Source organism: Coturnix japonica, chromosome 2, assembly GCF_054131305.1.
Source record: "Coturnix japonica strain WE chromosome 2, WE-NBRP24, whole genome shotgun sequence".
Lineage (NCBI taxonomy): Eukaryota > Metazoa > Chordata > Aves > Galliformes > Phasianidae > Coturnix > Coturnix japonica.
In genome coordinates, this window is record NC_140664.1 from 67976278 (window position 1) to 67995960 (window position 19683).

The window sequence follows — 19683 nt, forward strand, 5'->3', positions numbered from 1 at the left end:
CTCTCTAAAATAATTGCAGATGGACCTCAGTGTTCACATTAAGCTGATACTGCACCGAGTTCTGTCAAATGAAAGAGAAATGTGATGGTTTCTCCCAAAGAATTGCTTGCTTCCCCAGGCAGGCGTACTGGAAGACCCAGAACACTGAACTTTATTTTAAGTACCCAAGCACGAAGCTTACTTCTCTCCTCTGCCAAGGGAACAACCACTTCAAAGCACCTCTGGAGAGATCACTCAGGTCAACCAGTACTGGCAGCAAGGTTATCACTTGTGATTTCAGCACGTGTTTGTTTGTTTCTTTGTTTAATTGGTACAAAGTGTAAAAGGAAGATTTCTGCCTTTACCTGGAAATGGTTGGGAATATTGTCATTTCTTTACTGTTTAGTATGTTAATGTGTTAAATGTTTGGTGCTCACTTGGGTACATCTCTGCCTGCAGTCATTCCTGCAGCATAAAAGGCCACCCAGACCCCCATGCCCACCTCTGGGGATGCTGGAGTGGTTGCAGTGAACCAAGAGCTGCAGCTCCTCCAGACTGAACGTCTCCAACACAATCGCTGCTGTCAACGTCTCTGTGGCCTTGTGTTTTTCTCGTGGAAGGAGATGGTCATGTACTGTACAATGGCTGTGTTAACTGGGGGCACTGGGCAGTACTGGTGCCACTGGGAGGCTATTGAAGGATGCAGACAGCACTGAGGCGGCTTCAGGCAGTACTGGGGGATACAGAGTTTGCACAAAGAGAGTCTAGACAATACTGGGAGGCAATGGGAGCTTACTGGGGAACTGCAAGGAATACGAGGGGACACTGGAGAGCTCTGGACAGCACTTGTGGTGTTGGAGGACGTTCAGGCAGTACCCAGGTGGCACATATTAAGCTCATTCATTTCCTGTTCTCCAGCATCTCACCCAAGGCTTTAAACGACCCACTTTTTCCATGGGGGAGACTTTCTTTCCCCTTGGGGCTGACTTCCCCCTAACCCCAGCGCTGCTCAGCTCTCCCCTGGCTCTATGTTGATGGATTCCCACCCGGATGCTGTCAATCAGTGACACACTAGACACAAACAGACTCACTGTGGGTCCTGAGGATGGCTGGGTGTGGCACCACTGCACGTCGCACGAGGGGAAACTGAGGCAACAGGGTGAGCCAAGCGCTGCAGGGCAGAAGTTTGGCAGGACATCACAGTGGGCACAGGGATGGCTTTTGCTCTCAGTGCTGCTGAGTCAGAGCCAAGCGTTTCTTTCCTGGAATTAAAGGCTTTCTGTCAAACTCAAAGTGTCCTCATTTCCCCCCTCATCTTCCACTTCTCCCTCTCCTTTCTTCCCCCTCCAGCTTCTGGGGGCAGACAGCTGAGGGGGTCCCACTCTGCAACCCTTTAGCCCCTTTTCTTACCCCAAATGGGGACAGGAGCAAAGGCCTCCCATGCCCTTCCCACCCTTTTGGGGGGGGGGGGCTATTTCTTCACTGAGCAAGTAGAGGGGGTCTCCTATGTGATGTTGACGGGTTGGATGCACATGGGTGCTGCAGCAGCCCCCAGTCCTGCTCCTGTCTCTATTATCCCTTATTTACAGGTGATTCCATACGGGTGGACCCCAGCCAAGCTGAGGACAGGGGACAGACCCTAGAAAGTGGTTTGCATCAGCAGAGTGATGCTGGGTACTCAGGACAATCCCCAGGCCTACAAGGTGGGGAGACATCAGTGGCTCTGTCCCTATTTGTCCTAAAGAGTCACCAGGAAGAGGATGGAACAAGGCATCAAGCTAGGGATCAATTCTAGGGATGGCAGCGGTAGGGAAGAAAGGGACGGCAAGGATCTGAGACCCACCAGCAGCCAGGGCACAGCGACATGGTGGCAGTAATGTCCCCAAAGCCCTGGGGGCTCTGGAAAACCCAGCACAGTCATTCAGTGCTGTGCCTCAAAACTCCTGTGTGTTCCGGTAAGGAAAGAGTCCATGGCACACGCATGAGACCAGCCACACACAGCACTTCCCTTGAGTGGGGATGAGTCATCCTCAGCCTTCATCCCCAGCCCAGTAACACTGCACAGCACTGCACTCTTCCTTCTGGGGCCTCCACAAGAGCTGAGTTTGGGTTGCGGAGCAGAAGGAATTGTCCCTGCATCCCAGTGGCATCCCGCTGCATCATGTCAGTGCTCTCACAGCCCAGGGCTGCTGAGCAGTGCTGCATCCAAAAAGCCATAGCCAAATGAATGCATTTCATCCTGACTTGCGGAATAAAACTCTACAATCCAGAGATGGGTTATAAAGCAGGTATTTTTATTCCAGCACCGGGTGCAAGGGGGATTGCTCCACCAAAATTGCACACCGACTTGTAAAATCGTGACACAGATATAGGTACATCTAATACATAGTCAATGATTTCTCAGAATTCTAATACATAGTCAGTAGTTCTCGGAATTCTGATACATATTCAATAGTTCTTTAGCATGCAGACCCCCTCTTGTTCTTATCAGGGGGATGAAACTCCTCTTCTGGTAGTTTACAAGTAGTTATTCTCCTCCTTGCCTGATGTTGTCCGTGAGGTCTCACCCCTTATCTGCATCCTCCCTGCTCTCCTAGGCCCCTTGTTTCTTTTACTTTAAGTTTCCTTTACGTATTTCTAAAAACTACCCTTATGTTTCCTTTACTTGTTTCTATAAACTACCTTTAAGTTTCCCTCTTTTAGTCCCCCTTTATTCCGTATTCCAACAGAGCATCTGTTTCCTGCTTCACTGTTCAATCCCCACTTGGTATGTTATTCCTTATTTTGCATGGCAGAATTCCTTCTTATTTCCCCTGCTGGAGGTGGGACCTTCCTCCGTCAGCTCCACCAAAGAGCTCCCTGGCTCCAAGGAGCTGTGAAACCTCCCCAGCCACTGCATTGACAAGGAGGGAAGGTTTGGACCCGGCTGCTCCTCACACAACCTGTGAAACCCCACTTATTGTACGCCATAGAGAGGCTATGTGAAAGCAGGGGGAAGGCAGCCTTGTTCCCAATTCAGTCAATAGCCATTTCAGAACAGACCACAGTGGGATAAGGACATGGGTCACTGCAGTTAAATTCTTCTTTCCTTTTTGAAGGTTGGGCTGCAATTTATTTAACAAGGAGAACCAGAGAAAGAAGCAGAAGAGGCAGGACAGCAGCAGAAGAATCAGGGCAAGCTGGAAAGGGACAAGGAAAGCAGAGATGCTCTTATCTAACTACATGTCTAGTTTGCAGAGGAACTGCAAATGCGAGCAGTAGGAAAGGCTCCAAGGAAGTGACGAGGGAGTAAGATGGGAAGCAGTTTGTTTTCCCCAACCAAAATAAATCCCATGCTTTTAGTACAGATGTTTTCAGAGTATCTTGTAGAAAAGGAGCCACTCCTTTTCCCTAGCAACAACAAAGATGCAACATGGGAAGGTGTAACCCCAGGCTGACTGGTTCCAAACCTGAACGTGACTCGGGGAAAAGAACTGCAGGCTATAAATTAGGCTAAGTGATAACGAGATAAAATTCAGAGATTAAGAGAAGTAAAAATAACAGCATAAGTAAAAAACAACAACAACAAAATAACAATTCAACAACAACTGAAACAAACAAAGGAATACACATCAAACAAAGGATAAGGAAAAGAATGCACTCCCATGGTGATGCAGAGATGACAACAGAGCCAGAAAAAGGCCAAGATATCACCAACAATACAAGGGAAGAGGAATAGGTAGCTACAGCGCATGCTGCTACCTCCACCAGAGAAGGTAAGGCTAGTTACTGGGAAATGAATCTCAGAAGTGACAAGAGGAAAAGAAAAAGAAAAGAGAGAAAGAAAGAAAGAAAAAAAAAACAACAAAAAACAGACTGGAAGGAGAGGAACACAGGCAGGAAACACAAAGTGGCAGGACACAAGTGCTGGCAGGAGACACGAACTGACCGGAGGCATACACTGGCAGGAGACACACACAACCAAAACAAAGAAAAAATAAAATAAAAAAACACAACAGTACGGAAAAACAATAAGCAACAACACTAAGAAAAATCAATGAGGAAAAACTCTGAGGAAATGTATGAAGGGAAAGCACTAGGGAAAAGTAGTATCAAAGACAGAATGCAGACATGCAAACAGAGTCTCGAGGACCTAAAAAACAATACATCCATGCCAGGGAGGAGGAATGGGTAGCTACAGGGCATGCTGCTGCCTCAACCAGAGATGCTACATCAGGGTGACAAGCCCAGATTGGGTCTCCGGATGACATTTAGAACAAAAGATATCTTTGTAGGAATGCAAAGCATCTGCAGTCATGCCAAGGAGGAGGTAAGGAATGGATTTAAGCAGCCATGAGAGTAAACAGAGAAGTATTATAAGACAGAAAGAAGAAACACACTGGCAGGAGACAAACACACAATAGCAGGAAACACACTGGCAGGAGACAGAATGGCAGGACACACAAAGAGGAAATGAAAGAAAAACAATATCAAAAATCACTAAGGAAAATAAAGGAACAGGAAAGACAAAGAGGCAACAATAATGAAACAAGGACCATGGAAAGTAAAGAAAAAGAAGCACTATAAAAAGTCAAACAGGGGAAAACGAAACATGGAAGGAAAACAGAGCAAAGCAAAACAAGGTCTAGAAATGCAAGAGTAAAGCAAATCACCTGAACACAAGATCATGTCAAAGCAAAGAGTCCATATCAAAGAAACAATAAAAAAGCTCACCAGTGCTGAGCACTGGAAAGAAACAAAGAAAACACTCAAAAACAAGGGCAGGTAAAGATTCAAAAGAAAAACTAAAGAGCAAAGATAAAACAAAAAAGAGAAATGAAAGCTGAAGAACTAAAAAGCCAAGGAAAGGAAAGCAAAATGGCTTGAAATACTGAGAAACAAAAAGGAATACCTCATAGTGAAGGATAAAAGAGCTCCAAGAATTGAAAAGGAAAAAAAAAAAAAGGAATCCACAGATATGACAAAAAAACCCAAAACTCAAAAGCAATCCATGGTAACAAAGATGGAGCAGCAAAGCAAGACATGAAAAATAAAAAGGGCAAAAGTCAAAGGCAAAAGGCAACGGCAAAACTAAGTAGCATAGGACAGAAGGCAAAATGCAAAGACAAACGCACAAGCAAACTGCCAAATGCAAAGGCAACAGGCAAATGCAACAGGCCAAATCAAATTGCAGAGGGAAAAGACCAAACACAACGACAAAGCTATAAGGCAAGGGCAAAAGAAAAAGGCAACGGGCAAACGGAAGGTCAAAAGCCAAGGGTTGAGGCAAAAGGCAAAGGGAAAATAAAAAAAAAGAAGGGCAGAAGCACCGAGCAAGGCCAACAGGCAAAGGCAATACGCCAAAGGCAAAGACAAATGTAAAATTCAAAAGGCAAAAGGCAATAAACAAAAGGAAAATGGTATGTGGCATAGGAGAAAAGGCCAAGGCAATGGGGAAATGAAAAAGGAAAAATGAAAGAGCAAAGGAAAAGGAAAATTGCATACGACAGAACGCAACGGGAAATGACAAAAGGAAAAATGAAAATGAAAAGGCAACGAATAAAAGCTAATGAAAAGAGAAAAAGACAAAGCGTAATGGCAAAGGCAAAGGCAAAATGCAAACGCAAATGGCAAAGTCGAAAGTAAGTGGCGTAGGACAAAAGGCAAAGGCATAGGGGAAATACAAAAGGTAAAGTGAAAAATCTAATGCCAAAAGTAAACGAAGAAGGCAAATGCCATAGGACAAAAAGCAAAGGAAAACACCAATTGCAAAATGCCAAATGCAAAATACAAAGGCAACAGGCAAAAGCAAATGGCAGTGTGGAAAGTCAAAATAAAAGCGCAAAGTAAAAAGGAAAAAGAGAAGATGAATGGATAACAATCAACCTGAAAAAAGTAAAGTCAACAGTTCATTCCAACTCAGGAGGAACCGTAAACCAAGGCAGAAGAAATAAAAGAATAAGGAAATGGATCAGAGAAAACCAACATCAAGCCATGCATTAGTAAAACAGCGTCAAATGAACGGAAAAGTAGACACTCACATGGCGAGAAGGAGATGACTGCTGAGTCTGGAGGAGGCCAAAAACTCAGCATCCGTGCCTGGGAGGAGGATAGGGCAGCTACAGGGCATGCTGCTACTTCCACCAGTGATGCCACGTCAGGGTGGCCAGCCCAGAGGAATCTGCCGATCACCAAAACCAAACATCTCTCTGGAGGAAGGCAAAGCACCCGCAGTCATACCAAGGAGGAGGTAAGTGTAGCTACTGGGCACGGATCTCGCCAGCCATTGGTGAAAATGCTACAAGACCACCACGAGGGAACAGGCATCCTTGCCAAGGAGGCGTGGACCCACCTGAGAAAATGAGAAAAAAAACAACTGCAAATGCATCAAGCAGAGCAGGAAAGCCAAAAGAGGAGGCTGGAGCTGAAGAAGACAAAAACAAATAAACCAAACAGAACAATCGAGGGCAAGAAAACATCAGGTAAGTGAAAGCAAAGAAAGAGGAAAGGCACGGGCAAGGGGACAAGGAAAGCAAAGCCAGGCAAGGAAGAAGGAAAAGGAAAGGAAAAACTCAAAGCAAAGAGAAAAAAAAAAAGAGTCTGGAAAGAAACAGAATGCTCTCAGCAAGGAGAAAGAGAATGCACAGAAAGGAACGGGAAGGACAAAGAAGCAGCAAACATGAAACAAAGACCATGGAAAGCAAAGCCAAAGGGGCACTACAGAAAAGCAAAGGGGGGAATACCAAACAAACAGGAAAAACAGAGCAAAGCAAAGGTCTAGAAATACAAACATCAAGCAAATCACCAGAACACAAGATCATGGCAAAGCAATGAGTCCAACTAAAAGAAACAGATAAAAACGCTCCACAGTGATGAGCCCTGGAAACAAAGAAAGAACATTCAAAAGCTACGCAAGGCAAAGATACAAAGGAAAAACCAAAGAGCAACGGAAAACCAGGAAGGAGAAATGAAAGATGAAGAACTAAAAAGCCAAGGAAAGGAAAGCAAAATGGCTTGAAACACTGAGAAACAAAAAGGAATACCGCATAGTGAAGGATAAAATAGCTCCAAGAATGGAAAAGGAAAATAAAAGGAATCCACATGCCCGGCAAAAAACACAAAACTCAAAAGCAATCCATGGCAACAAAGATGGAGCAGAAAAGCAAGACATGAAAAATAAAAAGGGCAAAAGGCAACAGGAAAACTAAATAGCATAGGACAGAAGGCAAAATGCAAAGGCAAAAGCACAAGCAAACTGCCAAATGCAAAGGCAACAGGAAAATGCAATAGACCAAAGCAAATGGCAGAGGCAAAAGACAAAACGCAACGGCAAAGCTATAAGGCAAGGGCTAAAGAAAAAAGGAACGGGCAAATGGAAGGTCAAAAGCCAAGGGCTGAGGCAAAAGGCAAAAGGAAAATACAAAACACAAGGGCAGAAGCACCCAGCAAGGCCAACGGGCAAAGGCAATACGCCAAAGGCAAAGACAAATGTAAAAGGCAAAAGGGAATAAACAAAAGGATAATGGTACGTGGCATAGGACAAAAGGCCAAGGCAATAAGGAAATGAAAAAGGAAAAATGAAAGAGCAAAGGAAAAGGCAAATTGCATACGACAGAAGGCAACGGGAAATGACAAAATAAAAACTGAAAATGCAAAGACAACGGGTAAAAGCTAATGGAAAGAGCAAAAGACAAAGCATAAAGGAAAAGGCGAAAGGCAAAAGAAAAACGCAAAGACTACAGGTAAGTGTCAGATTCCAAAAGGCAAAGGCAAAAGCTAAGTGGGACAGTTAGTACAAAAGGCAAATGCAAAAAGGAACTGAAAATGGCAAAATGACAAAGCAAAGGAAAAAGGCAAATGGCACAGGAGAGAAGGCAAAGGCCAAAAGGAAAACTGAAAATGCAAAGGCAACTTGTCAATGCAAATGGCTATGGATAAAGACAGTGCATAAGAACAAAGGCAAAAGAAAAAGCAAAAGGCAAAGGCAAAAGGAAAATGGCAGAGGAGAAAAGACAAAGGCAAAAGGGAAATGCAAAAGGTAAAGTGAAAAAGCAAATGCCAAAGGTAAAGGAAAACGGAAAATGACATAGGACAAAAGGAAAAGGAAAACACCAAAAGCAAAATGCAAAATTCAAAGGCAAAGGGCAAAAGCAAAAACCTGAGGACAAATTAAAAGGAGGAAATGCAAAAGGTAAGTGACATAGAAGAAAAGGCAAAGGTAAAAGGGATATGCAAATAGTAAAATGAAAACACTACTGCCAAATGTAAAGGAAAAAGGCAAATGGCATATGACAGAAGGCAAAGTCAAACACCAAAAGGAAACCTGAAAATGCAAAGGCCACGGGTCAACAAAAAGGAATACCGCATAGTGAAGGACAAAAGAGCTCCAAGAACTGAAAAGAGAAAAAATGAATCCACAGATATGACAAAAAACCCAAAGCTCAAAAGCAATCCATGGTAACAAAGATAGAGCAGCAAACCAAGATATTATAAATAAAAAATGCAAATGTCAAGGGCAAAAGTAAAAAAGCATGGGCAGAAGTAAAAGTCTGGCACAAAATTCAAGAGCAAAAGAAAATTGGCAAAAGGAGAAAGGGGAAAAGGAAATTGGAATGTCAAAGGAAAAGGGCATAGGCAAAAGGCAAAGGCCAAAGAAAAATGGAAAGGTAAATGGCAAAGGTCAATGCAAAATTTAAAGGCAAATGGCAAAGGTCAATGCAAAACGGAAAGGCATTAAGGAAAATGTTAATGGCAAAGGCAAAAAACAAATCTGAAGGGCAAAGGTAAAAGGCTACAGCAAAAGGCAAAGGCAAAAGGCATAGGTAAACGGCAAAGATAACAGGCAAAAGCAAAATGTAAAGGCCAAAGTGAAAGATAAATGGCAAATGCAAAAGGCAAAGGCCATAGGACAAAAGGCAAAGGAAAATGGAAATGCAAAATACCAAAGGAAACAAGGCCAAAGCAAAATGCAAAAGGGAAACAGATAGCTAACAAGCAATGTTAGGTGGCAAGGGGAAAAGGCAAAGGTAAAAGGAATAGGACAAAAGGCAAAGGCAAAAGGGAAATACAAAATACCAAAGGCAAAGGGCAAAAGCAACAGGCAGATGCAAATGGAAAAACGGAAAAAGAAAAGCAAAAAAAGCAAAGGCAAAAAACAAAGGAAAAGGCAAAGAGTAAAAGGCAAAAGGAAAATTAAAAACAGCATAGGAACAAAGGCAAAGGCAAAAGACAAAAGCAAAATGCATAGGCAACGGGCAAAGGCAAAAGTGAAAGGCAAAAAGCAAAGGCATAGGCAAAAGCAAAATACAAAAACAACGGGCAAAGGCAATGGGCAAAAGCAAATGGCAAAGGGAAAAGGCAAGGGCAAAAGGCAAAGGGCAAAGGGCAAAGGCACAAGGCAAAGTCAAAGGCAATGGGCAATAGGCAAAGGCAAAAGCAAAATGGAAAGGCAACAAGCAAAGTCAAATGGGAAATGCAAAAGGCAAAAGCAAAAGGAAAAGGAAGAAGGCAAATGGCACTGGACAAAAGGCAAAGGCAACAAGCAAAAGGAAATGGCAATGGCAAAAGACAAAACATAAAGGCAATGGCAAAAGGCAAATGAAAAAGGCAAAGGAAAAAGGCAGATCACAAACGGAAAATCTAAGTGGACTAGGGCAAATAGAATGAATACAATGTCATGTCAACGCAAAGAATACAAAGAAAATTAGCTGATAAGAAACGCTCCCCGACATTAATTAACTAGCCTGTATCAACACGCAAGGAGAATAGCCAAGTTAAGAACATCCCAAAATCCTGAATGTAAAAACCCTGCATCCAAGATTAAAAGGAACCACGATATCTCCATCAGTCCCCCTCTGCTTTTTCTAAGTGTGTTTTTCCCCACTGTTTCTGCAAGGTGGTTCTTCAGTGGAAGGCTACGTGCATCATCTTCATATGCTAAGACAGCTTACTTTAAGAGCATCTTTGGGGAAACTTATTTGAGACAACAAAAACCTTAATAGAAATAGGCATCTATGGTTTGCAAAGAGACACAGGTCACCAGATCACAACAGGTTCAGGATCATCACTCATTATTCCTGAGGATCCTTGATCACTAAAGGAAGTACTTGGGTCACCAGTCAACATAAGCTGTAAACAGATGACATATTTTGCTTTCTCATCATTCTGTTGGAGAAGACAGGCACACTCAAACGTCAGTTCAAGAGACTGGTTTGGCACCTTAGTTTTCATTAATACACAGTGCAAAACACTTGGATTATTCAGGGGGAAACGCTGTCTTCAACTGCATCGTTTAAATCCATCCAAAATTATCTTGCAGGTTCTTACTTTACCACTGTTTCCTTCCCCACGCTTTACAACTACAAGAGCTAGAACAACGTTCTCTGAAGATATCCAGGCCAGAAGAGTCCCAGTAGACCAGTATCAAGCCCAGCTCACGGGCGGCCAATGCCCACTGTTTCCTGCCTGATAAACACAGATCTTTGGCAGCATTCAATTGTCTTCCCTGCACAACCACCCAGCCCCTTTCCTAGTCATCAACACCAGTATCATTTTAAAGTCAATGAATCTAGACTGTAAAAGCACATCTAGCCTCCTACAGCAATTCATTCATTTGGGGGATTGAATTTGAGAACACATCTTTAGGCAAACACTAACATCAACTTCCATACATCTGAATGTGTAGTCTCTCCAAACGCAGTGGCCCTCCTTCCACAGCTGCAAACGGTTTCATTTCCCAAAGCAACTTCACAGTGGCAGAAGGGACAGATGCCTCCCTGTAACCAGAAGAAAACAACAAAGAAAAATAAAGGAGCACAGCCCCACGTCCAAGACTCTGTAAACCCCATGTATTCCAGTGACAGGAAGGCATCTGCAACATCAACCTTTACCCTGGCATCACAGTCTGTTGTTGGCCTATGACAGAGGTGTATGTACAGGATTCATTGGGTTCCCTGTGGTCATTTCCATCAAAGACTAATTTACAATCTGTGGAAGGGGTTAGCTTACACCATTGAAAAAGCACTGGATTTTGGGGGTGCGGTTTCCAATTGTCTGGAGCACAGGCCTTGTCTGAAGCACAGGCCTTATGAGGAGTGGCTGAGGGAGCTAGGATTGTTCAGCCTGGAGAAGAGGAGGCTCAGGGGAGACCTTATTGCTCTCTATAACTTCCTGAAGGGAGGTTGTAGTGAGCTGGGGGTTGATGACAGAACTAGAAGGAATGGTTTCAAGCTGCGTCAGGGGAGATTCAGGCTGAACATTAGGAAGTATTACTTCTCAGAAAGGGTACTCAGGCATTGGAATGCACTGCCCAGGGAGATGGTAGAGTCACAGACCATGGGAGTGTTCAAGAAACGTCTGGATGTTGTGTTGAGGAATATGATTTAGCTGGGAAGTATTGGTAATGGTTGGACTAGATGATCTTCTAGGTCTTTTCCAACCTTGATATTTCTGTGATTCTGTTACCAAGTTACCCCTGTTACCAAAGACATGATACCTGTGAGTGGGTAACACAGTATCTCACTGTCACAGAACTTGCAAGGAGTGACACAAAGTTTGATCTCAGCACTCATCACACAGAAGTTACTTATGCAGCCTTTGGAGGAGAACTGAGGAATCTCTTGCTATGCAGGGAGCGAGGACCTGGTGTATTTCTAGCATCAAGTTACATGTGGCCAAATCAGGTGATGAGGAAACTGTTCCCAGCCTGAATCTTCATCCTTCCTTAACACTGTGACTGAAAGCTTGCTGGCACTGCATCAGCTGATTCTTGCTAGCATTCCTTCCTGATCAGTTTCAGATACATCAGGGCTTGGGCCCGTGTTACCAGCGAGTGCAGCAACACTGGGATCTGGCCAAAACAATACAAAACAACCAAACATGCTTCTCTTTGCATCAGTTTTAAAGGTGTTCAGATTTAAAGTGTGTTGAAGCAGACTGTATTCAGAGGGAAGAAGTAACAACTTCTACTCTGCACATCATTTTTGCCCTTAATCCAATGGCTGGATTTTCACTGAGAAATGAGGCATTACATGGAAATTAAATAGGACCCAGAGGATGAAACAAAGGTTAAGAAATCCATTCTGGAATTCAGGCACTAATTACTGGGAAAACTCAAGCATAGTCTTGCCCTTCCTAACATTTTGTTCCAATTTCATTAATATGTAAGGCACACCTGTAGGTTTTTTTGTTTGTTTGTTTTTTTCTTTGGTTTTTTTGTTTGTTTGTTTGTTTGTTTGGGGGTTTTCCCCCTCCTTTGATATGTACAGGTGTCACTTAATGAAATGGCACTGATTACTTTATGGAGGATGGTGTTCTTGTTTCTCCCTAACGACAAGGGTATTTTTGCTAATTGCTCATCAGAATTTCCACTGGCGCAGTGAATTAAGCATGTCCTCTGAACACAGGTAGCCACAGCCATCAGAAAGTGATACTTAAAATCACTGGCTTAATTGTTGCATAGCTCAGAATTGTACTGCCTTTGAGAAAACAGTGATTGAACACTACATGAAAAGTTCTCTGCACTTCATTGTAGGTTGTTAAGCAGCACCCCCTGCCCCACACGTGTTCTTTCCCTTCCTTACAGTTTTACAGTTATCTCCACCTAAGAAGAATCCAAAACACGTGCCCTTGATGCCATCCAACTTCCCCCGATTGCATTTGCAGTTCTACAGAGAGAGAAAAAAAAAAAAAAAAAAAAAAAAAGAATAAGAAAGAGGATTTTCCTCTTGCCCCACTGATAAACACAGAAGTGAAACATAGGTAGCTCAGACTTGAATGCCTCCAGGGATGGGACACCCACAACCTCTCCAGCCTGTCCATGTCCCTCTGGATGGCTTCCCTTCCCTTCAATGTATGGACTACACTGTTCAGTTTGTATTGTCTGCAAACCTGCTGAGGGTGCACTCGATGCCATAATCTATGTCACTGATGTTGAAGAGCATCAGTACCAGTACCAAACCCAGAGGGACATCACTTGTGATCAGCCTCCACCCTGACACAGAACCATCGATCACAACCCGTTGCCTGCGTCCAGCCAGCCAATTCCTAATCCACTGAACAATCACAAAATACAACACCTCCCCAATTTAGAGAGAAGGATGTGGTGTGGGAACATGTCAAAGGCTCTGAAGAAGTCCAGGTAGATGACAACCATTGCCCTTCCCCTGCCAACCCAAGCCATCTCTCCATCATAGAAGGACACCACATTGCTCAGACAAGATCTGCCCTTGGTCAAACTGTGCTGGCTGTCTCAGGTCTCTGTCTTGTATATGCCTTAACAGAGCTTCTAGGAGGATCTGCTCCATGATTTTCCCAGGCACAAAGCTGAGGCTCACCAGCCTGTAGTTCCCCAGGTCCCCCTTCCTACCTTGCTTAAAAATTCCCAGGACTGTGCTGTCATTCATCCATATGCAGACATTCTGGAAGACAAGCAACTGTGCCTGGCCAAAAGCGGAACAGAATGATTGCCTGCTGAGGGCTTCTTCTGCAAAAAATATTGTAAACATTTCTCATTTTTCCAAGTATCAATTCAGCTTCCCACTTCTTTTTCTAAAGCTCTTCAAAAGAGACAGACAAGGCAGGCAAGGCAGTGATGTAGCCCTCTATGTTAAGAAAGAATGTGAATGTATGGAAATCAGTGATGGCAATGATACGGTTGAGAGCTTATGGGTCAAAATAAAAGCCAAGGCCAGTTAAACTGGCAGAATCACAGGAGTGTGCTACAGGCCACCCAACCACATGAAGATCCGGACAAGACACTTTATAGATGGTTGGATGAGGTCTCAAGGTCTCTCGCCCTTGTTCTTGTGGGGGATTTCCACGTCCCAGACATCTGCTGGATTCCTAATGCAGCAGATAGGGAACAGTCCTGGACGTCCTCAGGGGAGACCTCAGGAGTGTGTGGGAGATAACTTCCTGACACAGATGGTGAAGGAGCCAACAAGGGGAAGCAAACTCCTGCTGTTTGTTAACAGAAAAGGTCTTGTGAGAGATGGAAAGGTTGGAGGCCCTCTGGCGCATAGTGATCGTGAGATGCCACATTTCTCAGTCCATGTTGAACCACAGAAGGGAGTCAGCAGAACTGCTACCTTGGACTCCCAGAGGGCAAACTTTAAACTCTCTAGGACCATGGTTGAGAGACTTTCTTGGGAGATAGCTTTGAAGGGCGTGGGAAAACAGGAAGGCCAGCAATTCTTTAGGAAATTAATGTTAAAGGTGCAGGAGCTGACCATCTCCAAGACATAGAAGACAAGACAACAGGCAAGGAGGCTGGACTGGCTGAACAGAGACCTTGGGCTGGAACTCAAGAGCAAAAGGAAAGTTTACTGTCTCTGGAAGAGTGGGCAAGCTACTTGTGATGATTACAGGTACGTAGCAAAGCTGTGCGGGGAGAAAATTAGGAAAGCCAAAGCCCAGCTAGAACTGAACTCGGCCACTAAGGTAAACAGCAACAATACATATTTCGATAAATAAACCAACAGCAAGAGGAGGACTAGGGAGAATCTCCATTCCTCGTTGGACACCAAGAGCAACTTGGTGACTAAGGATCAGGATAAGGCTGAGGTACCTAATGCCTTCTTTGCCTCAGTCTTTAATAGCAAGACTTGTTACTCCCTGGGAATACAGTCCCATGTGCTGGTAGGTAGGGACAAGGAACCCAGCAGTCCCTGTGTAATTCACGGTGCGAAGGTTTTGGACCTGCTCCGAAAGCTGGATGCTCACAAGTCCACGGGCCAGAAGGATCGCACCCCGGAGTGCTGAGGGAGTTGGCGGATGTGGTTGCCAAGCCACTCTCCAACATCGTTCAGCAGTTCTGGCTAACTGGAAACATCCTGGTGGACTGGAGACTGGCAAATGGGACACCCTTCTTCAAACACAGTCAGTAAGATTATCATGGCAGCTACAGAACTATCAGTCTCACATCAGCTACAGGAAAAGTTATGGAACGGATAATCTCAGGAGCCATCATGGACCAATTAAGGATCAACCAGGGGATCAGGCCCAGTCAGCATGGGTGTATGAATGGTAATCCCATTCTATGACAAGGTGACCCACTTAGTGGATGAAGATAAGGCTGTTAATGTGGTAAAGCCTCTGACGCTGTACCCCACAACATCCTCATGGACAAGCTGGTTGCCCACAGTTTAGATGGGCATATGCTGCACTGGGTCAAACAATGGCTGGAAGGCCGGGCCAAAGACTTGCAGTCAACAGAGTTAAATCCAGTTGACAGCCAGTAACAAGCAATGTCCCCCAGTGCTCGGTACTGGGGATGCTTCCATTCAACACCTTTATTAACGATCTTGACAAGAAGATGGAGCATATCCTCAGTAAGTTTGCAGACAACACCAAGCTGGGAGGGAGGGTTGAGCTGCCTGAGGGGAGAGAGGTGCTACAGAGGGACCTGGATAGACTGGATCAATGGGCCAGGACAAACTGGTTGATTTTCAACAGAGCCAAGTGTTGGGTCCTGCATTTTGGTCACAACAACGCCAGGCAACCCAAAAGGCATGGGGAGGAGAGGCTGGAAAGCTGCCTGATGGACCATGGTGTACTGATGGACAGTCAGCTGAATATGAGCCAGCAGTGTGCCCAGGTGGCCAAGAAGGCCAATGGCATCCTGGATTGGGTCAGGAATGGTGTGGTGAACAGGACTAGGGAAGTGCAGTCTGCCCCTGCACTTGGCCCTGGTGAGGCCTCACCTCGAGTACTGTGTTCAGTTCTGGGCACCCCAATTCAGAAAGGAGGTGCTGGAGCAGGTTTAAAGAAGGGCAGCAAAGCTGGGGAAGGGCTTGGGGAATACACTCTACAGGGAGCGACTGAAGGAACTGGGCCTGTTCAGTTTGAGAAGAAGGAGGCAGAGGGGAGACCTTATTGCTCTCTCCAGTCAATGTTTTGAGGGGTCAGAGCCCAAACTCTGCCAAAAGGCCACATACCATCATGAGATCAGGTACACCTGAGGCAACCACACCACTAAGGCTCCTCTGCTAAACTTAAGTGGTCCCCTAATTGCTAAGAAAAAAAATAAAATGCAGAGTTCCAAACACAAACACTTCTCTCAGCATCCCAACACCTCTGCCTTGTCCCCATCACTGGCCAGCAGGACTAAAGTCAAAGCAGTGCAAACCACAATTCCAGAGTAGTACCTGGAATCTCTGTTTCATCCTCTCACAAGGTTAGCAGATCAGAGCTCAACAAATGCAGGCTAAGCACAAGTTGCTCACAGAGAACAGGGGCTCTGCTATCACCAGCACCTGCTACATATCAAGAAGGAATGTGTGCTGCGGCATTCATTTTCCTTGACACAACTAGGAGTTCCCCATGACTGTCAGCACTGGAAGGAAAGCAGGCTGAAGAAAAACACAGCTAAATCCAGACAGGACAAAAAAGCAAGGAGAACAAAGGACAGGGACTGATCTTGAACTAAACACATTAGAGAACAGCCTCAAGAGGAATAATGGACAAGTCTGAAATGGTGATTGCTACAGAAGATTCCAGAGTGCTCCTCTTTTTTATTTTTTTATTTTTAAAAAAGGACAGGACATAAAGAAATCAGGATGGATATAATTTGAAAACTCTTTTCAAGTGGCCTGGCATCTAAGGGCAAACTGAAGACTACACAGAACACCAATAGAAAAAGAGAGAACTAACAGCCTAGGGGGGTGCCACAGAGAAACTGGGAAGCGACCAAGTCTCTGCTCAGAGAACAACTGCTGGGTGAGGTAGAAAGCTGATGGTGATACCTTCTGCCAAGGAGGAGGAGAAGGATGAGGAAGGATGGCATCTGCAGCACAGGCACACACACCAGCGGTATAGCCTAGCTCAGAGCTACAATGCCAAAGTAATTAGAAGGTTTTATTTAACAGCTCTGTAAGGGACGATTCAACTACTTCAAGCTCCAGCAAGCTGCTAGTGACTGATAAACCAAGACTTCTCAGCGACCTCAAAAGCTGACAGCCTTTCAAAAAATAAACTGATTGTATGCTTTTTGAGATGGTTTGTTCAATCTACAGAAATTAATCCAGCAGGTAGTCCAATGGTCAAATTCTGTGCTGCCAGTAGAGCTAGTTCATGAGCATTAGGAACAACCCCAGTTACAGAGCTACCACAGCACTGGCAGAAAACACACAGTCACCTAGGAGAATAGAAAAAAAAAGAAACACCTTACCCTAACCTTATCTAACTCCTCACCCACATTTAAAATTGAAACTGTGATTTCCAATGCCATAAAAAAATTGGGGGAAAAAAATCAGGTAATTCCAAGGAAAACCACCAAGATCATAGAACCACAGAATATCCCAACTGGTAAGGGAACCACGAGGATCATCAAGTCCAACCCAATGCTCCAGGAAGGGCCACTCAAACGCAAACAGCCTTTAAGCTGCAGTAGCTCATGGCCAGGCCCACAGCCCTGGGGAGCCAGTTCCATGACCACTGGTATCAGATGCAGCAAGCACAGGGAGCAGACAGGTAGGCACAGCAAAGCAGCAAGCAAAGCCCTATCTCTCAGAGGGGGCCTGCTTACAGGAAGCCCTTCCAGAAAAACTCCACCATTTTGACAGCCAAAACAGAAACTACCTTTGCATTTCTCGTGACTCTTACCTGTGCTCCCAAATAAATGGTTTCGTGACATCCTCTACCACACTGCAACTGCTCAGAGTAATCAAAATTAAATCATCCATAATAAACTCACTTTTGCCTGGTGGCAACGACAGTCCATTCCCATCGTGTGTCTCCATGTAATGAATACTGCAATTGGCCTTCTGAAAGCCTCCTGGATGAATCCACCAAAAGCAAGGAAGCACCCTGCACTTACTCTGAAGACAGAAAGAAAGCAAGGTTCATGGAAACAGGCACACAAGGTTTGCAACCAGACACTGTGCTCCAAATCATAACAGAGATAGGACTATCACAGTGCCAGAACATGATTTACCACTAAAGGAAACATCCGGGAGCACATTCACAACTTCAGCTCAAGCTGTAATGGCTCAGCTTGTTTAGCTTTCTTATCATTCAGCTGGAAAACAAGATACTCCCAAACATCAGCCAGCAAGAACTTGGATAAGCCTGCCCTCTGGTTTTTATGATGACAGACATCATTACTGCCACCTCTGACACCTTACCAGGAGATGCTTCCGTTTATTAGCCTGGACTTGATTCATTCCACCAGCAGCTGCTCCTAAACTGACCTTGATTCATACAGCGATGCCATCGACTTCTAGCACGAGCTGACCTGAAAGACAGAGAAAGCAGGATAGAAACAAACACTGACATAGTATGTTCTAAAATTCTTGAACAAGCACATGAGACAAAACAGGAGAGAAACGCATCTGCAGCAACACCCTAGTTCATAAAGAAATGGAAATCCAGCCTGGCATCAGCAGCCCTTATATATTTCTTACACATTTGATTAAGCCGACTGCAGTTTGAACCAGGAGAATTCAAAGTCTCTTGCAAATGTTGCCGTAAAGCAGAAAATGACACAGCAAAAGAAAATTAAATACATAGCAATACAAAGAAAAATAAAGAAAAAAGCAAGCCAAAGACCAGGGAATCAAAGTTTAGCACTGCAAAGGAAAAAAATAGCACAGCACAGCAAAGCACAGATGACAAAAAGCCAGGAAACCTCCCTGACATGACATCTTGCCTCCTGAGCAGGTCACGGTGTCCCTCACTCAGGTGCAGGGCAGGAAGGAAGCTGAGACCCTGCTGGATCCTTGATGTGCACTCCCATCTAAAAGGTCCATGTGCTCCTTGGGAAGCACAATGCCACCTGTGGAAAAGAGAAAGCAGGAACATGACATGCAGGTGGCTATCACCCAGCAGAAGGCCAGATCCTTCCATCTGTTATCCGCTCCTCTTTTAGTCCTAACGGGGCCCTGAGAATACAGAAACAGCAGTGCTTAGCAGAAGGTCTCAGGGAAGGATCAGTAGAAACTGTCAGGAGGACAACTGGCATCGCGTGGACACAAACAGGCTGTTGGTGCAAGGAAGGAAATGGCACCTGAGCATTTCACCAGACAGGTTCCCTCCTCTCTGTCTTCCTGCAAAGATACAAGGATAAAAACCTCATTTCCTCTGAGTAAGAATTGGAAAGAAGTCCAAAAACTATTCATTCAAAGGCACTTCCAGGAGATATACAACAGAATCCTTCCCATTTACACGAGCTTACGCTGTGGCCTTTGGAAAAAAAAGCTGCCTTTCTGGTCCTGGGTCCTGAGGGCTCCTTTTCATCACCTGTTGGGCACAGCAGGAGAGCTTTTCTTGTACAAATCTATGCCCTGTGAACCTTTCTCCATCCCAACACAAAGTCCAACCTAGAGCTGCGGTGCAGACACTGGATGCAGACCAGAGCAGTAAAAGAACAGAACAGGGGAAAAGCAGATACAGGTAAGACAACTAAAGGAGAGGAAAAGAGCAGAAAAGAAGAAAGGTAAGAAAGAAGGACAGAAGATGGAAAGTGCAATAGATGAAAGGACTGGACATGAGCAGGAGAGGAGCAGATGCAGAGCTACATCAAGGTGTGGCTTCTCCTTGTGTCCCTGTCCACCACTGGCGACATCCCCCACTGACAGGGATGCTGCTGCCCCAGCAGTAGATGGGGTTGTGGCAAGGGGCAGTGTTCCATGCAGAGCCTCTACAGCCTGCTACACAGCCCCAGTGCCCTGCCACTTCTTTGGAAATACTGTCATTTCTATTACTCATTGCTTTGTTTGATAAGTTATT

At 44.7% G+C, this 19683-nt stretch overlaps 1 long non-coding RNA gene across 2 annotated transcripts; it reads right to left on the bottom strand.

Annotated features, from left to right (window-relative positions):
- Positions 1-17649: 17649 nt before the first annotated feature.
- LOC146761920 (uncharacterized) lies at positions 17650-18738 on the bottom strand. Of its 2 annotated transcripts, none has more exons than XR_014943717.1 (3): positions 18584-18738; positions 18147-18190; positions 17650-17774 (listed from the first exon to the last, which is right to left on the bottom strand). It is a non-coding gene; the product is annotated as an uncharacterized LOC146761920 (long non-coding RNA). The 2 variants fall into 2 exon arrangements; XR_014943716.1 differs by having other exon boundaries at positions 18081-18190.
- Between the last annotated feature and the right edge of the window lie 945 nt (positions 18739-19683).